Here is a 9,127-nt window from a genome sequence, read left to right on the forward strand (position 1 = left end):
TGTAGATGGAAAGGCCTAGTTCAGAGTCCATGCTGAGAAGGTACTTTAACGACAATAGTTCTTTAATAATGTTAAGTTATATGTTCAGTGCAGAAAAAAACAGGGGAATAATAGGCAGAGCCCTTGCGTGTCCTTCAGAGAAATACAGTGCCCTTAATTCCATGCGTAAATAGGTAGCCATGGAGGCTGCCTCTCTCTGCATTTACAACAACCCTTATTTGTCATCAAAGTCAATGTTAAGCACTTTATATTTAGCACAAGGAAAAAAACAGGATGCACTTATCTCTTACAGACACGACCTCAAAATGTATTCTGTTTTACAACCATTATTACTAACTAAAATGCATCTCCCCTATTGTTTAAGCAGAAAGAGGAAAAATAGGGCTTGTGGCAAGAGGTAGAACAAGGCAAACAATTACTGTGTGCTGGTTGATGCCAGGCATTACTTTACACCCTTGATGAATGTCTTCTGACTTCATCCTTACAACAGCACTCTGGGGTAGGAATTATTATCCATATCTTATATGAAAATTGAGGTTTATAGAGGTTAAGTCACTAGTTCATAGTAACTCAGTTAATTATCAAAATGATTAATCATTGACTCTAGATCCTTGTATATTTCACTTTTTAAAATTTTCATCTATAAAGGGAGACTTATGTAAGAGTTATAAAAATATTTTAGCTTAAATGATTTTCTTTTCAATATACAAAGACTTTTGGCTATATTTTAATATAATGAACTCTGTAATAATTTTTATCCCTACCTCAGTTAATACCACATTAAAGTAGTTAGTAGTTTGGTGCAAATGTATTTGCAGTTTTGGACCATGAATTTTAAATCATCATGCTGCTGCTGCTGCTAAGTCACTTCAGTCGTGTCCGACTCTGTGCGACCCCATAGACGGCAGCCCACCAGGCTCCCCCATCCCTGGGATTCTCCAGGCAAGAACACTGGAGTGGGTTGCCATTTCCTTCTCAGAATGGGAACCATTACCATCAATACATTTTTGCAAATGAGAAATAAGTTTGTTTATTCCTGTAGCAAAAAAAAAAAAAATCTGTGCTTCAGCATTCCGTGAACTCTTGGAAACTCTTCTACCTCCTGCTGGCTGTGGAAGTATTTTGCCTGCAGAAAGCTGTCCAGTTCCTTGAAGAAGTGGTAGTCAGTTGGTGAGAAGTCAGATGAATATGGCAGATGAGGCAAAATTTTTGTAGCCCGAATTGTTCCACTTTTGAAGCACTGGTTGTATGATGTACAGACAGGCACTGTCATGGAGAAGAACTGGACCCATTCTGCTGACCAATACCAGTTTCGGGCATTGTCGTTTTCAGTGCGTCTCATTGATTTGCTGAGTGTACTTCTCAGATATAATGGTTTCACTGTCTGCAGTGGATCGGACAGGCAGCGGATGACCAAACAGTGACCATGACCTTTTTGTGGTGCAAGTTTGGCTTTGGAAAGTGCTTTGGAGCTTCTTCTTGGTCCAACCACTGAGATGGTCATCACCAGCTGTTGTATAAAATCCACTGTTCATCACGTGTCACAATCCAATTGAGAAATGATTCATTGTTGTGGAGAATAAGAGACGACAACACTTCAAAATGACAATTATTTTGATTTGCATCAGCTCACGAGGCACCCACTTATCGAGCTTTTTCCACTTTCCAAAGTGCTTCAAATGCCAAACAAACCATTGAATGGTCAACTCTGAGTTCTCTGGCAACTTCTCATAGAGTTATAAGAGGATCAGCTTTGATAATTGCTCTCAATCAGTCGTTGTCACCTTCTGATTGCTGGCCACTACACTCCTCATCTCCAAGACTCCCTTGCAGAATTTCTTGAACCACCACTACACTGTACTTTCATTAGCAGTTCCTGGGCCAAATGCATTGTTGATGTTCAAGTTTTCTCCACTCCTATACAACCTATTTTGAACTTGAATACGAATTGAATCACTCGAATTTGCTTTTTGTCTAACATCATTTCCATAATCTACAGTAAGTATAAAATACACAGCAAGTAATAAGTCATTCAGTTCAGTTCAGTTCAGTCGCTCAGTCGTGTCCGACTCTTTGCGACCCCATGAATCGCAGCACGCCAGGCCTCCCTGTCCATCACCAACTCCCGGAGTTCACTCAGACTCACGTCCATCGAGTCAGTGATGCCATCCAGCCATCTCATCCTCTGTCGTCCCCTTCTCCTCCTGCCCCCAATCCCTCCCAGCATCAGAGTCTTTTCCAATGAGTCAACTCTTCGCATGAGGTGGCCAAAGTACTGGAGTTTCAGCTTTAGCATCATTCCTTCCAAAGAAATCCCAGGGCTGATCTCCTTCAGAATGGACTGGTTGAATCTCCTTGCAGTCCTTAGCAAAAATCATAAAGTGAGAAATATGCATTATAGCATAGTCACATTTAAGAATGTATTCCAATAACAAACAGCAAATTTCAACAGTGCAAAACTGAAATTAGTTTTGTATCAACCTAACAGTTGTTCATAGATCTATTGCTCTCACTTAAATTTAACCTCCTTGAGGACAGTTGTCATGTCTAATTCATCTCATCCCTGCCACCCAGAACAAGGCCTAAATATTACAGCTACTTCATTTCTGTATGCTGAGCCAAATAGGAAATCTCAAACAACACAGTTAATTTTTCTTCTAATTCTCCAGTTATTTTGATATAACAGATTAGAATATTAGAGAGGAAAACACATTCTCCTCTTTATTCTGTGGAACCCACATCAACATGGAAGGACTCTCTCAAGAGTGTTAAAACTCTTCTATTTGTTAAGAATCCAAAGTTGTTTAACTAGGTTTTTCCCTTGGCTAAAAGATAGATGTGTGCCATGGGAATCAACAGCAAGCCCTCATCCCAGAAACTCACCCCGAGGGTTTCCCCACTGCATGGAAAGAGGGTGGGGAACGTGAAAGGAGAGAGCACCTGGGGGCTGGGGAACAGATCATGAAAGAGTCACTTCAGAAAATAAGGCTTTGACAGTGGCTTTCTGCGTTTGCATCGTGGAGCACAGGCTTAGAGACAGACGAGCCTTAGTTTGAATCCTACATGTGGCATTAAGCTGTGTGACCTTGAACCATCTGCTGAAAACTTCTAACCACAGTTTCCTTGAGTGTTTCACACTAATACTATACTAATAGTGTTATTGTGAGAATGAAAAGAAAGAGCAAGTGTAAAGCATTTAGCACCTGGCCAGAGCAGGAGAAATACTCATTAAATACTCATTGCTACTCATTCTTATTTTTCCTTTGCATGCAACTATCTCCTCGTCTGTCTGGGCCAAATGATAACAACACTTGGAACTCATGATTTTAGTAGGTCTTTGAGTTTCCACAGCATCCTCCATCTCAGAGAACCAAAACCCTGGAAAATATAAATTCTTATCTACTTTATTTATACTAGTAAAGGCAGGAGCACACACAATGGCCAGTTATTCAAAAGAACTGTAGTATAGAAAACTAACTCCACAGGCACAAAGAAAAACCAAGTAAACCCTTAGCAGAATCTAGGTCTCTCATCTTGCAGGATTCCTCTTTAGTTGGATCAGACTATCTGTTTCCGGTGGCTAAATATTATTTATTGGCAGCGTAAGTCAATGCTGCTGATATATTACTCTTTCGGGGAGTGTTTGTTTTTGGAAAACTGCTCTCAAATTTTCTAAATGTGAATTTAAAAGTCTGTCAGTCTATGTGCCGATAACACAAAACAGATTGTAAATGTAACGGGATGCAATCAAGTCAAACAAATCCAATGAGAGTGCCAGAAGGCTTAATATTAGGACTGCTCCTGTTCACAGGCTTTTGCTAATGACGGAACAATTGTTTGTGCTGATTTGTAGCTGGCATTGATATGCAGACAGCGACACTTTCATCTAAAATCCAGCTCCAAAATTTTTTTAATCCTGTCAGTGAATTTGCTGTGTCTGCAAAGAGCAACTCCAAAGAATCTTTCTCAATAATAAGAAACGGGAATATGTAAGCAGAGTCTTTAATTCTAAATCCAAGGCTTTCGTCAAAATATACAATGATTCTTTTTCTCTGTCATTGTTTTGTCATCTACTGGGATGCCTGCCTCTGAACTACTTATGTGAATTTATAAGTAACACATCTTTAAAATACTGAAATTGGTCAATGATGGAGGGAGGTGGGCATTAAACTACAGAAGGATATTGCAAGATTCCAAACTCATCTAACATTTCCTTCTGAAAATAAGAAAATGTAAATGCGCTCTGACTGCTGTTCACATTGACTGTGGGGACCAGTTTTTTATCAAACAGCACCTGCCTCTCTTTTCAGAGATGTCTGCGTGTGAGGATAAATGCAAACAACAAAGGCTTCGACTGTGGCAGCGGCTGCATCATTTGCTGGGAACTTGCCATTATGTTTCAGGTCAGAGACTGAGGCTTGATGCAGGGAATGGAGCTTTTAATATCAGGTGAATGGATTTTTATAAGAGGTTGGGAAGCTTTGGGTCTTAGTGAGAAAATAGCGCTTTAAAAATAGTCACATTTCTTTTGTACTGCAATTATCAGTGCATGACGAATCATTTTTTATTCTGCTTCATGTAGGCAAAGGGAAATATCCCCTACCCATCTCTGTGGGCTGGACATTTTAAGAAGTCAAAATGTTCCCGTGTTTAATCAGTTTCCTGAGAATATGCAATTTACCTCAAAGATTGATCCTGAAACCAGGCTTCTGAGGGAGGATGAACAAATGGCACAAATTCATCAATTTGTCCAGGAAGTCACTGTCACATGTTCCCTGTTTAAACAGGTAATGTTAAGTAAATTGGTAGCATTTCCATAATTCCTACTGGAAAGAAGCTCACATTGTAAGTGACCAAACATCAGAAATAATAATCAGCTTTATTAAAAATTGGGAAAAAATGATAAAAATGAAAGAACAGAACAATCCCTTGAACACAGCTCTGACTTTGATGGTGAAACCCAGGCAGATCTCTTAATGCCTCTGAGCTTCCATTTCCTTGTCTGTAAAGCAGAAATAGTCAAAGGTTCCCCTAATTGTGAATAGGAAATGGGAAAATGTGAAGAGCTTTGCAAACAGTAAAACACTTAAGAGCATCAGGAAGAAAAGGAGCTAGGGGAATGATAATAGTAACAATAAAACAATTGTAAAAGCAATTTTATTATTAAGTAATATAATGGCAATTATTATCATTACTATTGAAAATAGTAAATCTTGCCCAGAAGTGCCGAAAATTAGTAGATGGTACACCTCAGACTATGTTGTTCTTATGCTCTGGAGGAAAAGGAGACACAGAGGCCTCTTAATCCCATATGAAAAAATGAGTCTGTTCTGACTGAAGTGGACTCTAGTCACATTAACATGTATTCTTTGAAAGAAATTCTGCAGACCTTGAATTAAAATCACATCTTTCTGAGAGCCTTTTTCAAAAGCAAAGGGTGGGCTGGTTAAGGATCCTATTCTTCAGAGAGTTTGCAGGGTTTCAAATGACCTTGGCCCACCTAACAGGAGTAGGGGATCACATTAACTTTTAAGGTCATATTTCTCTCTCAATAAATCAGTTGGCCACATGTTTATATAGTCTTACCCAAAGGTGCCTGTCAGTGGCAAGCATTCATTACTGTATCTCTGCTCCAAAATTCATAGCAATCCATTGCTTCAGGGACTAAAGATTTTTAAACAGCATCCTAAAAACATCACAGGAATTATGGATCAAAAACTACTGTGTAAACCAACACCCCCCAAAAATAAATATATGTTTAACACTAGATGCATTGTATATACAACTTCCCACACTCACTTTCAGGGTGAAAAGTTTTGTGATAAGAAGGTAAGGCAATGGTGGTCACACATGAAGAATCTAAGCACCACAATTCTCTGCTCAGAGATGGAGAAAGATGTGATCAGTATGTAGGTTGCCAAGCTTTTCCCTGCCTTTGGTGGTTGTAAACTGTGTCTGTTTAGATAACCACATTTCCCAGAGTCTTCTTCCCTGTGTAGTCCTGCGTTAGTGCCACCATGGAGATGTTTGCATGAGATTTGGGAGATCGAGTAAATCAGCAGGCATTATACTCAGAAGATAGTGGTTGCTTCAGTCAGAGAGGAACAGAGAGGTTTGTGTTGTCCTGTTCTCCTTGATCTATGTCCACCTTCCTATCTGACTGCCTGCTCTGCTAACCAATAACGGCCCCAGGCTACCTCCAGACCCTTTGTGGTGAATTCACAGAGGCGTTAGCCACCAAGAACGAGAAACTTTAAGAAGACTTCCCACTCGGTGCTGTTTCTGACTCCACTCTAGTGGCTGGACTTAACTGGCTCCCTGCAAGCTCTACTCTGTTTACCCACTGGAGAGTTGGGTCAAGTCAGGTTCATATATCAACACAGTTAAAGCCATATAAAGATGTTCGGTATTAGAAAAAAAAGCGTGGGCTTCAAAGCCATTTAAATCTACGTACTCCTCATAACTCTTTCCTCTTTTCAGCTATATTACCTTAATTTTCTTAAGCCTCCATTTCTACCTTCAGGCAAAATAGTAAAAGTCTTGCCTTGGTCTTATGTGAAGAACGTAGAAGTTCTTCCATGAGAATTCTTTATCATAGCTAGTCTTCAAGTAGGTTTGGGGCTCATGCACTCTACCTACATGAAAAGCCTAAGCGGAGACTTTAAAGCGACCCATGATTGTTAGTGCCTTGGAAGCATTTGGGAAGATCAAATATAGAAACTTTCCAAAGGAAAGCACCTTAGATCCAGGGCACAAAGTTTTTCCCAAAATATTTCCAAGAAACATGAGCTCAGTTAAGGGGGAAAAAATTGCAAACACCCAAGGTTGTTGTCATCAACAAAAACAGCAAAAAAACAGAATCTGACTTGCAAAGATTGCAAATAATTAATTTACAAACATATTTATCAATCTCATACTTTGTGTCAGACTGTCCTTGGTGCCTGGGCTCGTTGACGTATCAATGAGCAAAACTGAATTCTATCCATCTTGGTGATATTTATTATCAATGTTTAAAATGTAAGGTATGTCCCTTTAAATTTTTGAAGAGATACTAGAGGCTGTCAAGGGCTTCCCAGGTGGCAGTAAGGGTAAAGAACTCGCCTGCCAAGGCAGGAGACGTAAGAGACATGGGTTTGATTCCTGGGTTGGGAGGATCCTCTGGAGGAGGGCAGTCCACTCCAGTATTCTTGTCTGGAGAATCCCATGGACAGAGAAGCCTGGCAGGCTAAAATTCATAGGGTTGCAAAGTGTCAGACATGACTCAAGTAACTTAGCATGCACGCACAAAGAGGGTGTCAAAATTACAGGCAAATTTGATAAATAAATAGAACTTGAAGAAAAAAATAAAAATAATGATCTTGGAAATTAGAAACTCAAAAGGACAGGATAAGACACACGTTAGAAACAACTAAAGAGAGAACTCAAGGTTTTATCCAGAATGTAGGACAAAGAGACAGAGGGATGAATAATATGAACTCAAGACAACAGGACATGAAAATTAGGTTAATTTCTAACACATACCCTTTCAGTGTTTCAGAAGGAGAAGTGGCAGGTGGGGGGACAGGGAGTGCAATATTCAAGAGATTGTGGCTGAGAGTTTTCCAGAAGTGAAAGATAGCAATCCTCACATTCAAGAAACACAGCAAGTCACACTGCTGTGTTGTTGTTTAATTTATTTGACAATAAATAAAATTTAATTGTAACATATTTTATAACATTAGGTTTTGGTACCAAATGCATATTAAAAGATGGAATAAAAATGTATCTTCTATCATGTCTTCAAAAAGGGTGATGCACTCAAGGCATGAGATTTAAGGAAGCATAATCTAGAGACATACAAGGGCAGGGCTGACCCTTTTGGAAATCTGATGGTGAACACCGCCTTCAACTTTGTGCCCTGGGTGTCTCATTTGCCTCACCTCTGTCCTAGCCCTCATAGACAAAAATCTGCTTTTGTGATCTGATACTTGAAATTATCTAATTGAACATTTAAAAAAATAAACTGAGCTATTTTTATGAAGTTTATATATTTTTAAATTTACTATCTTGTAATCTAATATATATTCAATATAATACACCCTTTGTAAATGTATAGTTTATTGAATTTAACAATGTAACTAACTCCACAATCAAGATACAGATATTTCCATCATCCCCCGAAATTCACTCATGCTCTTTTGCTGTTATCTGTCCCCACCGCTGCTCCTAGGAAACCATTGATGTGATTTCTGTCATTGTAGTTTAGATTTGACTTTTTAACAATTTTATATGAATGGTATCATGTAGCATTTGTGCGTGCATGCTAAGTCACTTCAGTTGTGTGTGACTCTGCAGCCTCATGGACTGTAGCCCTCCAGGCTCCTCTGTCTGTGGGATTCTGCAGGCAGGAATATCGGAGCTGGCTGCCCCAACTTTCTCCAGGGGATCTTCCTGACCTAAGGATCCAACTTGCATCTCCTGCGGCTTTGGCGTTACAGGTGGATACTTCATCGCAGAACCATCAGGGAAGCCCTGTAGAATTTACATTTTGTTTTTAAATAACAAGATAAAATTATCTAAGGCAACACTTTTTTCCAAATGTCACATTACAGATATGAATTATCATTTTTGTAATAAATAAAAAAGCTAAGTTAGACATGTTTGTCACTCTGCTTTTTTCTTTTTACCAAGGCTTCAGAAGTACTAAAGAGATTTTGATGTACTATGTAAAAAATGTTGAAATTAGTGAAATCAGAATTTTGTACAGTATGTCTTGAGGCAAATTAGAGAATTACTATTATTTCTATACTCTTAGTTAAATCATATTTAACTTCATATTCATTTTGTTTTTTTGTCTACAGAAAGTTTGATCATGGATATAAATTAAATTTAAAAGGTACAAAGAATTTTTTTTTAAATTTTAGCCTTATAACAATCAAAATCAACATAATGGCTAAACTTGGCCAAATCACAAGTGTAATTATCTTATATCCAATGATTGGTATGCCTGGCCACTCCATATACTCCATCAAACTCTCAAAGGTTCAGTTCTGAAAGAAAAAATAATCACATCATCATTTAAGTATGTTTAAAACAGAAATTAGAGGTCACTAACAATTTTTATGCATCTCTGTATTGTTTTTCTAAG

At 38.6% G+C, this 9,127-nt stretch overlaps 1 long non-coding RNA gene across 1 annotated transcript; it reads right to left on the reverse strand.

Annotated features, from left to right (window-relative positions):
- Positions 1-1,006: 1,006 nt before the first annotated feature.
- Positions 1,007-5,715, reverse strand: LOC147371068 (uncharacterized). The gene is made up of 3 exons (XR_015165764.1): positions 5,587-5,715; positions 4,682-4,775; positions 1,007-2,363 (listed from the first exon to the last, which is right to left on the reverse strand). It is a non-coding gene; the product is annotated as an uncharacterized LOC147371068 (long non-coding RNA).
- Between the last annotated feature and the right edge of the window lie 3,412 nt (positions 5,716-9,127).

Source organism: Bos grunniens, chromosome 6, assembly GCF_055505025.1.
Source record: "Bos grunniens cultivar Pamir isolate PY7600 chromosome 6, Bosgru_T2T1.0, whole genome shotgun sequence".
NCBI lineage: Eukaryota > Metazoa > Chordata > Mammalia > Artiodactyla > Bovidae > Bos > Bos grunniens.